At 37.6% G+C, this 20855-nt stretch overlaps 1 protein-coding gene across 3 annotated transcripts in view; it reads right to left on the reverse strand.

Moving 5' to 3' along the window:
- Positions 1-20855, reverse strand: part of TMEM135 (transmembrane protein 135) — a 243989-nt gene that overhangs the window by 208904 nt on the left and 14230 nt on the right. The gene's annotated exons all lie outside the window — the stretch shown is intronic.

Raw genomic sequence — 20855 nt, forward strand, 5'->3', positions numbered from 1 at the left:
CAAAAATAAATAAATAAAAAATTTTTAAAAAGTTTTATACTGAAAAATAAAATATATGTTTAAATGGAAAAACTAAAGTCCAATCAAATAGAAATTGAATGCTAAAACAAAACTACATTACAGATACTATCAGCCTGGATACTAGAAAATTTCAATGATAAAAACCAGAGAAATTCATTCATTCAGTTTCACTGAGAAGGGGATATGAGCTAGATTAGGAAGAACAGTATAATTCTCACAGGTGACCAGGAAGAAATGCTTTTCTATCATGATGAAACAATATATCAAAGGAACAAAAGTTAAGGGGGCAGAATTAGGGAATGAGGGAGGGAATGTAAGAAATGGCAAGACTGACTTGAGAAAAGGAAGACCAGAGAACTCTGCATTCACTTTTCACCATTCTAGACATAACAGCTTCCCTATGGTCAGGGATCAACAAATCTAATGGCCTCTTCTCAGTTCTTTTCTTACTCTACCACTTAGAAGCCTCTGATAATTTCCTACTTCATTCAATTAAACAAGCTGTTATTAAGAACTATGTCATACACAGGAAAAACAACAATGAATAAGATCTAATCCTTGCCTTCAAGGAACATAAAAACTTGATAGGGAAATAGATATATAAACAATAAACTACAATAAGGCAGTGTGGTAAATGCTATACTAGAAGAAGGAGAAACTGCTACAGAAATACATATTAGGGAATAACCAAAAAGGAGATGGGCCTGGACAGGTAATAATGCCCAGAAGATGGATCTTGACAAATAGGTAAAACTTTGACAAAAGAGAAGCTTCTATGGTTTCTGTGACTTCATTGTTTTCATTCTCCCATGATATCTTTAAGTGCTATTCCTTTGTTAGCATTTCTTCCTCAGATCTCTACTCATTCTATATACAATCTCTCCCACAGCATCATCTATCATGTCAAAGTAGGAATTCCAATATAACCCCTTCTATTTTTTTTTTTTCATATTTGGCTGCATTGGGTCTTCGTTGTTGCACACAGGCTTTCGCTAGGTGCAGCGAGCGGGGGCTACTCTTTGTGTGGTACACAGGCTTCTCATTGCTGTGACTTCTCGTTGCGGAGCACAGGCTCTATGTGCACAGCCTTCAGTAGTTGCAGCACGTGGGCTCAGCAGTTGTGGCACGTGGGCCCTAGAGTACACAGGCTTCAGTAGTTGTGGGCTCAGTAGTTGTTGCTCATGGGCTCTAGAGCACAGGCTCAGTAGCTGTGGCACACAGGCTTAGCTGCTCCAGGCATGTGGCATCTTCCCAGGCCAGGGATCAAACCCATATCCCCTGGATTGGCAGGCAGATTCTTAACCACTGCACCACCAGGGAAGTCCCTCCCCTAAATTCTTAATGCATACTTCAAATGTCTATTGGACATGTCAATAAAGACATAGCACAGACATCAAAAAAAAAAGAATGTCCAAAGTAGAACTTATTATACTTCCCCAAAATGCTTTTATTTCTGATTTTCTAACCTCAAGTAATAGTACCACATCCACCCAATTACTTAGAAACAAAATGTTGGTGTCATTTTCAATTACTCCCTGGATCCTCAATCATCTCCTCAGTTCTAATGGTCTCCTAGTATCTTCAGGTTTTAGAATGTAATGTCTCTTTCATTTTAGACTCAACAATGGGCAGAATATGGTACTCTGTTATATATTCAAGTAGTTACAGAAAAAAAATCTCCTCTGTTCCTGGAAAGGAAAAAAAAAACTGTCCCTATTTGCAGATAACCTGATTGTCTACACAGAAATTCCCAAGCAAGTTACATACAGACACACACACACCTCCTAGAACTCATAATGCAGTTTAGCAAAGGCAAAGGATATAAGATAAACATACAAAAGTTAGTTGTATTTCTATATAAAAAAAATGAATACATGGACACCAAAATTAAAAATACAATAGAATTTATAACTCCTCAAAAAACGAAATACTTAGGGAAAAATCTACAACACTTGTATATGACTTGTATACTGAAAGACACACAATGCTGATGGAAGAAATCAAAGAACAGATTAATAAATGTTCATAGATAGGAAGACTCAATATGGTAAAGATGTCAATTTTCCCCCAAAGCAAAATACAGGTTTAACACAATTTCTATTACGATTCCAGAAAAGGTTTTGTAGATGTAGACAAGATTATACTGAAATTTATATAGAAAAGCAAAGGAACTATAAAAGCTAAAACAACTTTGAAAAAGTGAAAAAAATGGGAGGCATGAGTCTACCCAATTTCAAGACTTATTATATAGCTACAGCAATCAGGTTTTGTGATGTTGGCAAAAGGATAGACAAATAGATTAATGAAATAGAATAGAGAACCTATATATAGATCAACACAAATATATCCAACTGACTTTTGACAAGGTACAATGGCAATTCCATAGAGGAAAAATAGCTATTTCAACAAATGGTGCTGGAGCAAATAGATATCCACAGGCAAAAAAAAAAAAAAAAAAAATTAACCTCAGCCAAAGTCTCACAGTTTATAAACACTTTATACAAAAATTAATTCAAAATGTATCAGAGACATAAATCTAAAACATAAAACTCCAAAACTTTTAGGGGAAAAAAAAATCAGGGAAAATCTTAGGGATCTAAGGCTAGGCAAAAGCACAATTCATAAAAGGAAAAATTATAAATTACACTTCAGAATTAAAACTTTTTCTCTGTGAAAGACCTGTTAGGAATAAAAACCCTAGCTACAGAATGGGAAAAAATACTTGTAAACTACACAGTCAGCAAATGACTAGTATCTAGAATGAAGGAAATCTCAAAACTCAACAGTAAAAAAATGAGCAATCCAATTAGAAAATACAAATGAAATGAACAGATATTTCACCAAAGAGAATATGCAAATGGAAGATAAGCATATTAGCCATTAAGGAAAAGCAAATTAAAACCACAATGAGCTATCACCACAGAACTGCCAGAATGATTAAATTTAAAAATACTGGAAACACCAAATGCTGACAAGGATACGGAGAAGCTGGATCTCTCATGCATTTGTTGGGGGAAATGTGAAATGGCAAAAGCATTCTGAAAAAGTTTGACAGTTTCTATAAAAACTAAACAAGCAACTATCATATGCCCCAGCAATTGCAGTCCCGAATGTTTATCCTAGAAAAATGAAAACGTACGTTCACCCAAAATTCGTGCACAAATGTTTATAGCAGCTTTGTTTGTAATCGTCAATAAATGGAAACAACTCCTATGTCCTTTAAGAGATGAATGGTTTAAAAAACCGAGGTGTATCCATACCATGGAATACCATTTAGCAATAAACAGGAACAAGCTAGTGATACCTGATACAATACTGATGAATTTCCAGAGAATTATGCTGAATGAAAAAAGCCAATCCCAAAAGACTACATACTATACTATTCCATTTACATAACACATAAAATGACAAATTTATAGAAATAAAGAATAAATTAATGGTGACCAGGGGTTAAGAGGAGGTGGGTAGGTGGGAGGGGTGGTATTGCTATAAAAGGGCACAAGGGATCCTTGTGTTGACGGAAATGTCCTGTATATTGACTATATCAATGGCAATTATTTTGGTTGTGATATTTTACTATCATTTAGCAGGATGATACCACTGGGAGAAACCAGATAAAGAGCACAGGGAATCTATTATTTCTTACAACTGCATAAGAATCTACAATTATCCCAAAATTAAAAGTTCAATTAAAGAAAAAACGCAGTCATCAACATAGCCAATGGGCATATGAAATATGCTTAGCATCACTAGTATTCAGAAAACTGCGCAATAAAATATCACTCACACACACACCAGAATGTCTAAAACAAGGAGAAATGACAATGCAAAGCACTGTCAGGAATGAAGTAACTAGAACTTCACACATTGCTGGTGGGAATGTAAAACTGCATACTTACTTCAGAAAACTGTTATTATCTAATGAAACTAAATGTACACTTATCCTATGATCCAGCAGTTTCACTCCTAGGTATATATCCAAGAGAAATAACTGCTTATTTCCATCAAAAGTCATATACATAACACTATCTGTAATTACAAATACTGCAAAACACCTAAATGTCCATTAACAGTAAGGTAGATAAATTGTACATATTTGCAGTATTGGTAAATCATACTGTACAGTCTACTGTAAGAAACAGGGAAAATCTGACACAACACATGAGAAGTAACCTAAGACCTTACTCACACTGTGCTGTAACCCAGAGCTTCCAACCAGGGTTTACAAGTGGCCAAAAGACTGATCCTCTCAACAGTCTGGGTAGCCAGGCCAGGACTAGGGTAACAGAGCAAGGTGATAATCATCTCTGTTTTCCCTAGAGTGCCACACAATTATTATCATTTTCTATGTACATCACAGCATGCTATAGTGTGAAAAAAGATTAGAAGCACTGATCTAACCAAATAACATAAAAGTAACTGTACTAGCCATGTAGGAATTGTAAGGGCACATGAACACATTTATAAAATCATTACCAGACATCATCCAACAACTTCACAAACATCATATTGTATAGCAAAAAATGTTGCAGTGTTCATATGCTTTTTCCATGTCAATAAATTCCATACGAATTTTCCAAATATGCATACATTTAGCTCAACAACAAAGTATATAATAATACTATGATAAAAATATATATTTGTATTTATTTATTTATATTCATATAGCTTTTGAAGACAATATAATGACCAGGAAAAAAATGAATCAAAATACTTAAAGTGATAAGACGGACTACAAAACAATATTTTCTAATGAACATATGGAACAAACACTAGAACATTATGAACTGGTTATCCTGGTAATAGATTATTTTAATCTTCTTTTTGCTTTTGGGTATTTTCTAGACATTCTGCAACAAACATGTTACATTTATGAAACTGGTAGAAGGGGAATAAGTATGAGAAAGTGTGGATTAATTATTATAGAAAAAGATCTGAATAGAGAATAGACATAATCAGCATGATAAAGTATAAAATAATCAGGGGATATGATTTTTACTCTTAGTTCTACAACAATTTATATGAATGCTACTTATTTCAATGCTGTTTAGATTTCATCTTCCTCATTTATTAGATAAAGAGGTTGACTTAAATGACACAGGTGACATCAGTAAGATGGCAGAATAGCAGTTTCCAGCACTCATCCCCTTGCAGAAACATCAATTTGAACAAATACTCATGTGCAAAAATACCTTCACAAGAGGTAAGGATTCCAGGTGAGAGATTAAAGCACCCAGGTGGAGTGGAGAAATAAGAAAAGATGCATTGAAGAGGGTATGAAAAATAATCACATATTACCCACATCACCCAACCTCCAACCCCAGGCAACTCAGCATGCAGAGAGACACCCACCCAAAGAAGGAAGAAGAATGAAGTGAGCGCCCAACTTCACCACAAACCCCAGTTCCAGGCCTGCCAAGTAAAATCAGGCATCAGGCCAGGCCACACAGATCCAGGATTCAGAAGTACCCCCATGGACTCAGACTCCAGGACTATCCCAGTGCCATGCCAAACCCCAAGAAACCAGGCTCCAGGCTTACCCCATGGATCCGTTTCAAGCCCCAAACTGAAGCCCCAAACACCAGGCCTGCCCAGGTAGACCCAAGTATAAGGTGCACACCAGTGAACTCAGGCTTCAAATCCACCCCCAGGGACCAGAGTAGCCCACCTGAAAACTCCAGCAGCAAACCCATCCACAGACTCCACCCAATGGCTTTCATTGGCTTTCACTGCAGAAGCCCAAGTGTAAAGACTGGAAGAGGTGCCTACTTCTTCAAATGAACAAGCACCAAAACAAGGCCACAGAAATACGAATGTTCAGGAAAACATGACACCAACAAAGGAACAAAATAAAACACGAGTAACCAACCCTAAAGAAATGGAGATCAATGAACTGCCAGACAAAGAGTTCAAAATACTTGTCTTCAAGAACTGCAGTGAGCTGTAAGAGAACACAGATAGACAACTAAAACAAAATCAGGAAAACAGGGGCTTCCCTGGTGGTGCAGTGGTTGAGAGTCCGCCTGCCGATGCAGGGGACACGGGTTCGTGCCCCGGTCCGGGAAGATCCCACATGCCGTGGAGTGTCTGGGCCCGTGAGCCATGGCTGCTGAGCCTGCGCGTCCGGAGCCCGTGCTCCGCAACGGGAGAGGCCACAACAGTGAGAGGCCCGCGTACCACAAAAAAAAAAAAAATCAGGAAAACAATACATGACCAAAATGAGAAGTTAAACAAAGAGATAGAAGGAAGGAAGAAAGGAAGGGAGGAAGGGAGGAAGGAAGGAAGGGAGGGAGGGATGCATGAATTCTGGAGCTAAAGAGCACAATGACTAGACTTGATCAAGCCAAAGAAAAAAAATCAGTGAGCTCAAGACAGGTCATTTGAAATTACCCAGGCAAAAGAACAAAAAGAAAAAATATTGAAAGAAAATGAAGAAAGCCTATGGAAATTATGGGATACCACCAAAAGAAATAACATATGCATTGAGGGAGTCCCAGAACAAGTAAAGGAAAAGGAGCAGAAAGATTATTTAAAGAAATAATGACTGAAAACTTCTTGTATCTGGAGAGGAAAATGGACATCCAGATCCATGAAGCCCAAAGAATCCCAAACAAATTAATTATAAAGAGATCTATTTCTTCTTTTTCTATTTCTTCTTTTTCTATTTCATTAATTTTGAGAGGATGAATGTTCACTAATCCCATTGTGGTAATCATTTCATGATGTATGTAAATCAATCCATTATGCTATACATATTAAATTTACACAGTGCTGGATGTCAATTATTATCTCAATAAAACAGAAAGAAAAAAGAGAGATCTTCACCTAGACACATTATAATCAAATTCTCAAAAATCAAAGACAAAAAGAGAATTTTGAAAGCAGTAAGAGGAAAGAAAACTTGTCACATACAAAAGAACCCTCATGGTGGGGGCGATAAATTGGGAGATTAGGATTGACATATATACACTATTGATACTATGTATAAAATATATAACTAATGAGAACCTACTTTATAGCACAGGGAACTCTACTCAGTGCTCTGTAGTGACCTAAATGGGAATGAAATCCAAAAAAGAGGGGATATATGTATACATATAGCTGATTCACTTTGCTGTACAGTAGAAATGAACACAACATTGTAAAGCAGCTATACTCCAATAAAAAATTTTTTTAAAAAGGAAAATATTAGTAAATAGAATTTAGCAACACATAAGGAGAATTATATACCATGGCCAAGTGGGCTTTATTCCAGGGATGCAAGGCTGGTTCAATTTATAAAAATCAATCAATGTAATTCACTATATTAAAAGGCTAAAAAGAAAAATCACATGGTTATATAAATCAATATAAACGCATCTGACCAAATTCAACACCCATTTATGACAAAAACTTTCACAAAAATAGGAACAGAAGGCAAATTCGTCAAGTTGATAACTACAGCTAATTTCTACTTAATGATGAAAAGACTGAATGCTCTCTTCCTAACTCTTATCAAAATATCAGCAAGGTTCTTTGTAGATATAGAGAAGATTATTCTAAAGTTTAAATGAAAAGGCAGAGGAACTAGAAGATCTACAACAATTTACAACAGGAAGAATAACGTAGGCAGAATCAGTCTGCCCAATTTCAAGATTTATTATATAGCTACAGTAATCAAGACCCATAATAGGAAAAACTGAAAAATCAGACTTTATCAAAATTTAAAACATCCTTTACAAAGGAAGAAAAGAAGCAGTATCCATATAAAGAGGATGAAAAGACAAGCTACAGACTGGAGAAAATATTTTCAAACCACATATGCACAAAGGGACTAGGAACTAGAATCTATAAAGAACTCTCAAAATTCAACAGTAAAAAAAAAATAATCGGGGCTTCCCAGGTGGCGCAGTGGTTAAGAATCCACCTGCCAATGCAGGGGACACAGCCCTGGTAGGGTAAGATCCCACATGCCATGGAGCAACTAAGCCCGTGCGCCACAACTACTGAGCCTGCACTCTAGATCCTGCGAGCCACAACTACTGAGCCCACATGCCACAACTACTGAAGCCCGTGTGCCTAGAGCCCATGGTCCACAACAAGAGAAGTCACCACAGTGAGAAGCCTGCACACTGCAACGAAGAACAGCCCCCGCTCACTGCAACTAGAGATAGCCCGTGAGCAGCAACAAAGACCCAACGCAGCCAAAAATAAATATAAATAAGTAAACAAATTTATTTTTAAAAAAACAAAGGTGGGCTTCCCTGGTGGCACAGTGGTTGAGAGTCCGCCTGCCGATGCAGGGGACACGGGTTTGTACCCTGGTCCGGGAAGATCCCACATGCCGTGGAGCGGCTAGGCCCGTGAGCCATGACCTCTGAGCCTGCACGTCCGGAGCCTGTGCTCCACAACGGGAGAGGCCACAACAGTGAGAGGCCCGCATACCGCAAAAAAACAAAAAACACAAAGGTGATACAATATATTACCAAGTGAAGGATAAAAATCATGATCATCTGAGTAGATAGAGATAAAGCATTTGACAAAATTCAAAACCCTTTCAAGATAAAAAGAACAATAAACCTCATCATAATAAAAGGTCATATATATAAGTCCACAGCTAACATCAAACTCAACAGTAAAAAAATGAAAGCTTTTCCTTTAAGACCAGAAACAAGACAAAGGTGCCCACTCTCACCACTTTTACTCAACTTAGTATAGGAAGTCTTAACCAGAGTAACCAGTGAAGAAAAAGAAATAAAAGGTATCCATATCAGAAAGGCAGAAGTAAAATTGTCTCTGTTTGCAGAATACTCTGAAACCTCTACCAAAAAAAATTAAAACTAATAAATGAATTCAATAAAGTTGTGGGATACAAAATCAATATACAAAAATCAGCTGCATTTCTACACAGTCACACCAAACAATCTAAAAACGATACTAAGAAAACAATCCTATTTACAATTATATTAGCAATAAAATACTTAGGAATAAATTAAACCAAGGAGGTGAAAGATCTGTACACTGAAAACTTTAAAACATTAATGAAAGAAACTGAATAAGATGTAAATAAGTGGAAAGACAGTCCATGTTCATGGATTGGAAGAATTAATACTGTTAAAATGTCCATACTACTCAATGCCATCTACAGATTCAATGCAATCCCTATCAAAATTCCAAATGCATTTTTCACAGAAATGGAAAAAAACAATCCTAAAACTCATATGGAATCACAAAAAAATGTGACTAGCCAAAGCAATCTTGAGAAAGAAGAACAATGCTGGAGGCAACGCACTATACCTGACTTCAAAATATACTACAAAGCTATTGTAATAAAAACAGCATAGTACCGGCATAAAAACAGACATGCAGACCAAAGGAACAGAATAGAGAGCCTAGAAATAAATGCATGCATTTTATGGTCAAAGGATCTTCAACAAAGGTGCCAAGAACACACAACAGGGAAAGGACGGTCTCTTCGATAAATGGTGCTGGGAAAATTGGTTATCCACATGCTGAAGAATGAAACTGGACCCTTATCTTACTCCATATACACAGAACAATTCAGAATCATTAAAGACTTCAATGTAAGACCTGAAACTATAAAACTACTAGAAGAAAACATAGAGAAAAGGCTTCTTGACATTGGTTTGAACAATACTTTTTTGGATATAATTCCACAAGCACAGCAACAAATGCAAAAACAGACAGATGAGATTACATCAAACTAAAAAGCTCCTGCACAGCAAAAAAAAAAAAAAAAAAAAGCTATCAACAGAGTGAAGAAACAACCTACAAAATGGAAGAAAATATTTGCAAACCACTTGCAAAATTTGATGAGAATAATATCCAAAATACAGAAGAAACTCAAACAACTCAATAACAAAAAACAATAACCATTTAAAAAATGAGTAAAGGACCTGAACACACATTTCTCAAAAGAAGACATACAAATGGCCAACAGGTACACGAAAAGATGTTCAATGTCACTAATCATCAGAGAAATGCAAATCAAAACAACGGGCTATCACCACACACCTGTTATAATGGCTATGATCAAAATACAAAAGGTGGTCAGTGTTGGTGAGGGTATGGAGAAAAGGAAATCCTTGTGATATACACACACACACACACACACACACACACACAATGGATTACTCAGCCTTAAAAAAGAAGGAAATACTGTCATTTGGGACAACTTGGATAAAACTGGAGGAAATAATGCTAAGTAAAATAAACGAGGCACAGAAAGACAAATACTTCATGAACTCACTTATATGTGGAATCTAAAAACCCACAGAAGCAGAGCAGAATGATGGTTGCCAGTGGCTGAGGGGGTGGGGGAAACTAAAGAAATGTTGGTCAAAGGATACAAAGGTGTAGTTATAGTTATGTAGTTATATTGGATGAATAAATCTAACAGATCTAATATACAGCACAATGACTATAGTTAGTAACACCGTACTGAATACTGAAAATATGCTAAGAAGGTAGATTTCAGGTACAACTGAAACATTCACTTTGTTGCCACATTCATTTTATTGTGGCAGTTTTATTGTGTGGCTGTTTTATTGTGAAACTGAACCTGCAGTATCTCTGAGGTATGCATGTATATCAAATCATCATGTTTAAAAATAAAAGGTCAACACTAAAAATATGACATAGAGTTCTTTTTTCCCTACTTCTAAAATTGTATCTTTTTTTTTTTTTTAATAAATGGTACTAAATGAACTGGATACCTGTGTAGAACAAAAAAATTAACTTTGACCCCTTCCTCACACTATAGACAAAAGTTAATTTGAGATGGATCACAGACTTAAATTTGCAAAATATAAACAATAAAGTATCTAGAAGAAAACATAGACAAATATCTTTATGAACATTCCAGGCATAAGTCAAAAGTCAGAGACAGCATTAAGCATAGTTCATGAGGGCAAGTATGGAGACTGACCTGACTAATACAAAGGCTACAGACTGAAGACTGATGCAAAATTATAATGACAGGCCCCCAATTTAGGAGTTTCCCTTTATTAAAATATCACTATTAAACATCTATCAGGCCTATGTACATTTCATCTAATTCCTTTATTCTCCCTTATCTCTTTCCCCATGTGATTAATGCTGCACATTTGCCACACAAATGGTTGACTGGTATGAGGATTGCATGGCTATGGAACAGAACACAGCTAATTGGCCCTCAAAGGGGCTGACCCCATGATCTTAGCCTTAGTACCAAACTTTAATTTAGCAGTCTTTGTTAGCCCCAGAGCTCGATCGTTAACTCTCCTAGAAGACTATTTCTAGAGGGTCTAACAAATCTAGATTTTTGGAAAATAAAAGTTTCCAATAAGAAAGAGTTGATTTTATGTTTTATTTATTTAATCACCAGCAAATAATGATTTCTTTAAAGCAGGTTCTCTCAACCTCGACACTACCTACATTTTGAGCCAGATAATTTGCTGCTGTGGAGGGCTATCCTATGCATTACAGGATGTTTAGCAGCATCCCTGGCTTCTATTCCATAATGCCAGTACCATACCCTGAGCTGTGACAACCAAAAATGTCTCCAGGGAGTACCAAGTGTCTCCTAGAAGGCAAAATTACCTTATTGAGAACAACTGCTTTAAAGAAAACAGCATAATGAATTTACATTTTTAAAATATTAACAGAATATTTATTTAACAAACACTTGTAACACTTACTATGTGCCAGGCACTGTTCTAAACACTATACAAATGTTAACTCAATCCTCATTAACAATCTATGAGATGGACATGATCGATATTCCCACTTGAGAGATTAGAAAACATGGGCACAAAGAGATATGTTGCCCAAAGTCACACAATGAATAAGTAGGAACGCAGGGACTGAACACAGGTAAGTGGATCCAGAGTCCATGCTCTTAACCATGATACCTGACGCTAAAGTCTGACATTCTAAATGAAGGGACATATCACTTATCCATTGTGCATGTTACAGAAAAAAAAACTTGTGACTTACTAGCCCCTATAGGAATTCAGGCTGCCCAGCCTGAAAGAAAAAATACTAAAATATAGGGAAAACAGAACTGAGATATATATATATATTTTAAAACCTAATAAAATATTCATCAATTTGGTATATACATATACCAGTTATGTAGCCTGGGGGAAGACTAATAACTAAGGCACCATGATGACTCCAGGGCTGGAAATTACATTCCCAGTCTACAAGAGCTAAAAATGAAAGAAGACGGAAACACAATGTTCACAACACTAAGTCAGCAAATAAAAAGAACTAATCTCAACAGAAGAAAGTGGAACCAACCAGCTGTGCATCTAACTTTACTCTGATTTCCTTCTCCTTCCAAGATCTCAGTACTTTTTAAATAAATGAGATAAAAGATATAAGTACTCAGCAGAATCAGCACATAGAAGGCCCTTAAAATATATGTTTCCTTCTCTCTGCACAATGGCTCCCTGCTCTAATTCCAGTTCCTTTTTGTGCTGTGCAGGTTTGTTCTATTAGAGTGTTTTGAAGACATTTCTGTCTCTAGTAAATCAAGATGTTCGAAAAAATTAATTGAAATTAAAATAAATATAGAAGAAGTTAAGTGGTCCTCGTGAGACTCAAAACTAAACCACGTTTTTATAGCACCGACTGATTCAAAATAAAAACAGAACTTCAATAAACAGAACTAAAGTAGAATATTCATCTCTGGTCAGAAGACTTCCTCTATTTTCTCTCTAACAAATTTCAAAACCCTTTTAAAAGAATAAGACCTCATCTTTAAAAAATATTTAGCATAATAAGGGAGGTTGAATTACTTTGTTGTCACATACAAATTTATATTGCATGTGCTGGTTAATTTTGTGTCAACTTGACTGACATTTTGTGTCAACTTGCCAAACATTCTGGGTGTGACTGTGAAGGTATTTCTGGAAGAAATTAACATTTTCAGTATACTGGGTAAAGCAGACTACCCTCCCTAATGTGGGTGGGCCTCATCCAATGAACTGAAAATCTAAATAGAACAAAACAGCTGAGTTAAGAGGGAACTCCTCCTGCCTGCATGCCCTCAAGCTGGGACACTGTAGTCTTTTCCCACCTCAGACTCTGAGAAAAACATCCACTAGGCTTATGTGAAAGCCTACTGGCTTTTGGACTGGAGCTTAGGCTACTGGCTTTCCTTGTTCTCAGGCCTTAGGATATGGACTATAAGGAACTACAGCTTGCCAACTGTAGATCTTGGAATCTCTCAGCCTCTGTAACTGTGTGAGCCAATTCCTTAAAAGAGGTCAGTCTGTCTGTCTGTCTCTCTCTCTCAATATATATTGTATGTGTGTGTGTGACACACACCACACACTCTCTCACATACAACACACACCACACACTCTCTCACATACAACACACACACACATTCTCACACACACATACACACACACGCACACACCCTTCAGGTTCTGTCTCTGGAGAACCCTAAAAAATACACTGCATTTAAATTGCTGCCAACACTTTTATTTTTAAGGTTAAAATTATTTTTAAGCTACAAAAGCCAAATTTAAATTCTAAAACAAAAAGACAAGGAACCAAGTAACACAGACCAATATTTACATATCTTTCTGCAGTTTTCAAAGCTTCCACTTATGTACTATCTCATATGACTACCACAGCCTATCATGAAGTAGTTAAGACAGGACTATCATCTACTTATACATGAGGAAACTGGGAGTCAAACTATAAGTTGCAGAACAAAACAAAAACTCAGATCCAGTGCTCTACACCATGCTGACTCATCACATACAGACAACAAGCTTACTAAAAACTAGAAGTTTTCACTCGTCTCTCATGGTCAGCAAATGTATGATCAGGCCACCCAAGATAGTTGTTCTCTTGCTCTTGGTACATCCCCTGCTGGACCAGTGCCTATTTCACCTACACCCTACTCACATGCCTATATACTTGCTCCCACCCCAGCTAGTGATTGTTCTAATACTTAGATTACAACGCCTCCACAATGGTAGCCTACCAAAGGGACAGTAAGGGGAATGCCCCTCTGCTAGTTTCCTTGTTAACCAATGAGCCAACCAGATGCCACTTCCCCCTATAACTGGTAACCTCCCCCTCCCCCTAGGAGTGAAGGCTGCTGCCATGTCCTGCCCACCGTCTGCCACACACGGTCGGGTGTTGTTCCAGGACCTTGCTTCAGACACGTAAGACCCTCCCATCCATTAAACCATTGATGTCTCGGTTGCTGACTCTGGGCTCTTCCTTTGGTCCTGAGGCTGGGCAGGTACAGGGCTTGCATGCCTGCAGGGTGCAGCCCAACAGTGAATAAGGATGCTTATGAAAAAGCACAATATCACCAGCACCCAAGAAGCACTGCCCCCTCCAATGGCCATCCCACCCAAAGGGGAGGAGATCAAGACGGCAAAGTAGGAGGACACTTGAGCTCACCTCCCCGCCAAGAACACATCAAAAATATAGCTACATGTACAGCAAATCTCACTGGAAACAAACAGGACTGGCAGAAGAACTCTCCTACAACCAAGGCTATAAAGAGTCATACAGAGTCAGGGAAGAAGAGAGGCAAGGTGATCAGGTCGGTACCCACACACTTAGGATGGGACACAGAAGAGGAGAGAGATATCATGGGCTGGGAGATCCTCCATGAGGCATGAGGGATTCAAACCACATATCTGACACCCTAGCCCTGAGGTCCAACATCAGGAAGACAAGTCCCCTTAGCTGGTTTGAAAACCAGTAATATTTACAAGAGAGCTCTAAGAAATTGAGACTCCGCTCACGAAGAACACATGCACATACTTATTGACTCCGGGGAACAAGGCGGAGGAAGCAAACTGAGACTGCCTGGAGCTCTGGCCAGTTTCTCACAAGGGCCCCAGCATGCCTGGGGCCACACCTAGTGCCTGCTCCAACCTCTCTTCCTCTAGCGCTGCTCCCCTCTGGGATGAAGCTGCCTTTGCCAGGAGGGGGAGGATGCACACTAAGAGGGAACAGAACCAGTTCAGACCCAGCCCTTAGGGCTTCTACTCCAGCACCATGGCACCCAACCACATCCCAAACAGGGCAGTAATGACCACCAGAGAAAAAAATCTGGCTCACACTTGGCCCTGGATCTAGTCCATCAATCTCCAGCCCCACCCCCCAACAAGGTGATAGCTGCCAGCATACCCTGGGTGAAGCCAGGACCTCCACTCACTTCAGATCAACCTCTCCCACCAAAGCCTGGGCACATGCAGACTGCATACAGATGTTCCCACATAAGGACATGCCTTCAAGATTGGGACAGGTAACTATTTCACCTGATTTCATAGAGACAGAGAAAGTTAAAATGAGCAGAAAGAGGAATTTGTTTCAAATGAAAGAACAAGAAAAAAAACTGAAAAAACTGATGAAACAGAAATAAATAGTTTACCAGATAGAGTTCAAAGCAATAGTAATAAGAATTTTTACAGAATATGGCAAAAGAATAGATAAACACAGTGAGAATTTTAACAAGGAACTAGAAAACAAGCAAAAGAACAAGTCAGAGCTGAAGAATACAATATGTGAAATGAAAAACACACTGGACAGTATTAACAGCAGACTAGGTGATACAGAAAAACACAAAAGTGATCTGGAAGATAGAATAATGAATACCATCCAATCAGAAGAGCAAAATGAAAAACAAATGTTAATAAAGGGGACACTGGACTTCCCTGGTGGTCCAGTAGTTAAGAATCCACCTGCCAGCGCAGGGGACACAGGTTCAATCCCTGGTCCGGGAAGATCCCACATGCCGCGGGGCAACTAAGCCTGTGCACCACAACTACTGAGCCTGCGAGCTGCAACTACTGAAGCCCACACACTCTGGTGCCCACATGCTGCAACTACTTAAGCCCGCGTGCCTATAGCCCGTACTCCGAAACAAGAGAAGCCACTGCAATGAGAAGCCCACACACTGCAACAAAGAGTAGCCCCCACTCACCACAACTTGAGAAAGCCCGCACATAGCGACGAAGACTCAGTGCAGCCAAAAATAAATAGATTAATTTTTTAAAAAAGAATATGTTTATACTTAAATGACTATGAAATGGGGCTTCCCTCGTGGCGCAGTGGTTGAGAATCTGCCTGCCAATGCAGGGGACACGGGTTCAAGCCCTGGTCTGGGAAGATCCCACATGCTGCGGAGCAACTAGGCCCGTGAGCCACAATTACTGAGCCTGCGCGTCTGGAGCCTGTGCTCTGCAACAAGAGAGGTCGCGATAGTGAGAGGCCCGCGCACCACAATGAAGAGTGGCCCCCACTTGCCACAACTAGAGAAAGCCCTCGCACAGAAACGAAGACCCAACACAGCCATAAATAAATAAATAAATAAAAATTTTTTTTAATTTTTTAAAAAATGACTATGAAATGGAAAAACACAAACACGTGGAAAATAAACAGGCTATTAAAAATACAAAGGGTCAATGAAGAAATCAAAAAGGAAATCAGAAAATACCTCAAGACAGAACTTTCCAAAATTTATGGGACACAGCAAAAGCAGTTCTAAGTGGGAAATTTATAGCAATACAGGCCTACCTCAAGAAATAAGAAAAATTTCAAATAAACAACCTAATCCACCACCTAAAGGCATTAGAAAAAGAAGAACAAAGCCCAAAGTCAGCAGAAGGAAGGAAATGATAAAAGATTAGAGAGGAAATAAATAAAGTGGAGAGAAAAAATTTTTTAAACCAATAGAAAGGATCAATGAAACTAAGAACTGGGTTTTTTTTAAAGATAAACAAAATTCATAAGTTTTTAGCCAGACTCAAAAGAAAAATAGAGAGGATTCAAATAAACAAAATAAGAAGCAAAAGAGGAGAAATAACAACCAATATCACAGAGATACAAAAAACACATGAGAAAATACTACTAACAGTTATATGCCAACAAATTGGACAACCTAGAAGAAATGAATGTATTTCTAGAAACATACAATCTTCCAAGACTGAATCAGGAAGAAACAGACAATCTGAACAGATCGATCACTAGTAATGAAATTGAAATAGTAATAAAAAAACAAAACAAAACAAAAAAAACTTCCTAGCAAACAAAAGTCCAGGACCAGATGGCTTCACAGAGGACTCCCACCAAACATATAAAGAGGAGCTAATATCTATCCTTCTCAAACTATTCCAAAAAATTAAAGAAAAGGGAACACGGCCAAAATTTATTCTATGAGGCCACCACTACCCTGATACCAAAACCACTACAAAAAAAATTACAGGCAAATATCACTGATGAACACAGATGCAAAACTCCTCAACAAAATATGAGCAAACTTAATTCAACAATATATAAAAAGGATCTTACTCCATGATCACTGGGACCTATTCCAGGGATGCGAGGATGGTTCAATATCCACAAATCGTGCCATGTGATACACCACATTAACAAAAGGATAAAAATCACATGATCATCTCAATAGATACAGAAAAAGCATCTGGCAAAACTGAACATCCATTCATGATAAAACAACTCTCATCAAAGTTGGTATAGAGAAAATGTATCTCAACATAATAAAGGCCATCTATAACAAATGCATAGCTAACATCATACTCAGTGATGAAAAGCTGAAAGCTTTTCCTCTAAAATAAGGGACATTCTATCTAACTCTTACCACTTCTATCTCACACAGTATTGGAAGTTCTAGCCACAGCCATAAGACAAGAAAAAGAAATAAAAGGCATCCAAACTGGAAAGGAAAATGTAAATGGTCACTATTTGCAGATGACATGAGACTGTATATAGAAAACCCTAAAGTCTCCAACAAAAAACTATTAGAACTAAAAAATGAATTCAGTAAACCTGCAGGATAAAAGATTAATATACAGAAATCTGTTGCTTTCCTATACACTAATAATGAACTATCAGAAAGAGAAATCAAGAAAACAATTCCATTTAAAATGGAAAGATATACCATGTTCTTGGATTAAAAGAATCAGTATTGTCAAAATGACTACACTACCCAAGGCAATCTACAGATTCATGCAATCCCTATCAAATTACCGATGGCATTTTTCACAGAACTAGAACAAAAAAAAAATTTTTAATTTGTATGGAAACACAAAAGACCCCAAATAGCCAAAGCAATCCTGAGAAAGAAAAAAGGTACTAAAGGAAGTAGTCTCCTTGACTTCAGACTATACTACAAAGCTACAGTCATCAAAACAGTATGGTACTGGCACAAAAACAGAAATATAGATCAATGGAACAGGATAGAAAGTCGAGAAATAAACCCACGTACCTATGGTCAACTGATCTACAACAAAGGAGGCAAGAATACACAATAGAGAAAAGACACTCTTCAATAAGTAGCGCTGGGAAAACTGGACAGCTACATGTAAAAGAATGAAATTAGAACATTCCCTAACACCATGCACAAAAATAAACTCAAAATGGATTAAAGACCTAAATGTAAGACGAGATACTATAAAACTCCTAGAGGAAAACATAGGCAGAACACTTTGACGTAAACTGCAGCAATATTTTTTTGGATCCTTCTCCTAGAGTAATGGAAACAAAAACAAAAATAAACAAATAGGACCTAATTAAATGTAAAAGGAAAGGAAATCATAAACAAAATGAAAAGACAACCTATGAACTGGAAGGAAGTATTTGCAAACAATGCTACCAACAAGGGATTAATTTCCAAAATATATAAACAACTCATACAGTTCAATATCATAAAAACAAACAACCCAGTCAAAAAATGGGCAGAAGATCTAAACAGACATTTCTCCAAAGAAGCATATAGATGGCCAAGAAGTACATAAAAAGCTGCTCAACATCACTAATTATTAGAGAAATGCAAGTCAAAACTACAGTGAGGTATCCTCACCCTGGTCAGAATGGCCATCATCAAAAAGTCTACAAACAGTAAATGCTGGAGAGGGTGTGGAGAAAAAGGAATCCTCCTACACTGTTGGTGGGAATGTAAATTGGTACAACCACTATGGAGATCAGTATGGAGGTTCCTTAAAAACTAAAAATAGAACTACCATATGACTCAGCAATCCCACTACTGGGCATATACCCAGAGAAAACCATAATTCAAAAAGACACATGCACCCCAATGGTCATTGCAGCACTATTTACAACAGCCAGGTCATGGAAGCAACCTAAATGCCCACTGACAGACAAATGGATAAAGAAGATGTGGTACATATATACAATGGAATATTACTCAGCAATAAAAAAGGATGAAATAATGCCATTTGCAGTGACATGGATGGAACCAGAGATTATCATACTAAGTGAAGCAAGTCAGACAAAGACAAATATCATATGATGTCACTTATATGTGGAATCTAAAAAGATGATGCAAATGAACTTATTTACAAAACAGAAATAGATTCACAGACTGCGAAAACAAACTTATGGTTACCAAAGTGAAAGGTTGGCGGAAGGGATAAATTAGGAGTTTGGGATTAATATATACACACTACTATAAATAAAACAGATAATCAACAAGTACCTACTGTATAGCACAGGGAACTCTACTCTATATATATATATATGTATCTTTTAAATAAATTTACTTATTTATTTATTTTTTTGGCTGCGTTGGGTATTTGTTGCTGTGCACAGGCTTTCTCTAGTTGTGGCGAGCAGGGGCTACTCTTTGTTGCAGTGCACGGGCTTCTCATTGCAGTGGCTTCTCTTGTTGCAGAGCACGGGCTTTAGGCGCATGGACTTCAGTAGTCAGGGCACGCAGGCTCACTAGTTGTGGCTTGCAGGTTCTAGAACACAGGCTCCGTATTTGTGGCACACAGACTTAGTTGCTCCGCAGCATGTGGGATCTTCCCAGACCAGGGCTCAAACCCGTGTCCCCTGCATTGGCAGGCGGATTCTTAACCACTGTGCCACCAGGGAAGTCCTCTACTCAGTATTATGTAATAACCTATATGGGAAAAGAATCTGAAAAAGAATGAATATATGTATATATATATAACTGAATCACTTTGCCATATACCTGAAACTAAGACAATATTGTAAATCAACTATACTCCAATATAAAATAAAAATTAAATTTAAAAACTGCATCAAAAAGAACAAAATATCTAGAAATAAACTTAACCATGGAGGTGAAAGACCTATACTCTGAAAACTGTAAAACACTGACAAAGGAAACTGAAGATGATACAGAAATGGAAAGCAATCCCATGTTCAAGGATTGGAAGAATTAATATTATTAAAATGACCATACTACCCAAAGCAATCTACAGATTTATCAAAATATCCATGACATTTTTCACAGAACTAGAATAATCCTAAAATGTATATGGAACCACATAAGACACTGAATAGCCAAACAATCTTGAGAAAGAACAAAGCTGAAGGGATCACCTCCCTAACTTCAAACTACAGTACAGAGCTACAGTAATCAAAACAGTATGGTACTGGCAAAAAACAGACAAATACATCAATGGAACAGAATAAATAGCCCAGAAATAAATCCACACATTTATGGTCAATTAATCTATGACAAAGGAGGCAAGATTATACAATGGGGAAATGACAGTCTCTTCAATTAGTGGTTCTGGGAAAACCGGATAGCTGCGTGTAAATGAATGAAATTAAGATGTTTTCTCATACCACATACAAAAATAACCTCAAAGTGGATTAAAGACCTAAATGTAAGACCAGAAACCTTAAAACTCCTAGGAGAAAACACAGGCAGAACACTCTTTGACATAAATCATAGCAATTTTTTTTTGATCTGTCTCCTAAGGCAAAAGAAACAAAGGCAAAAATAAAATAGGACCTAATAAACTTAAAAGTTTTTGCACAGCAAAGGAAACCATTGACAAAACGAAGACAGTCTACTGAAT

The sequence above is a fragment of the Monodon monoceros genome, unplaced genomic scaffold (genome assembly GCF_005190385.1).
Source record: "Monodon monoceros isolate NGI ecotype Baffin Bay Population unplaced genomic scaffold, NGI_Narwhal_1 Super_Scaffold_7, whole genome shotgun sequence".
NCBI classification, from domain to species: domain Eukaryota; kingdom Metazoa; phylum Chordata; class Mammalia; order Artiodactyla; family Monodontidae; genus Monodon; species Monodon monoceros.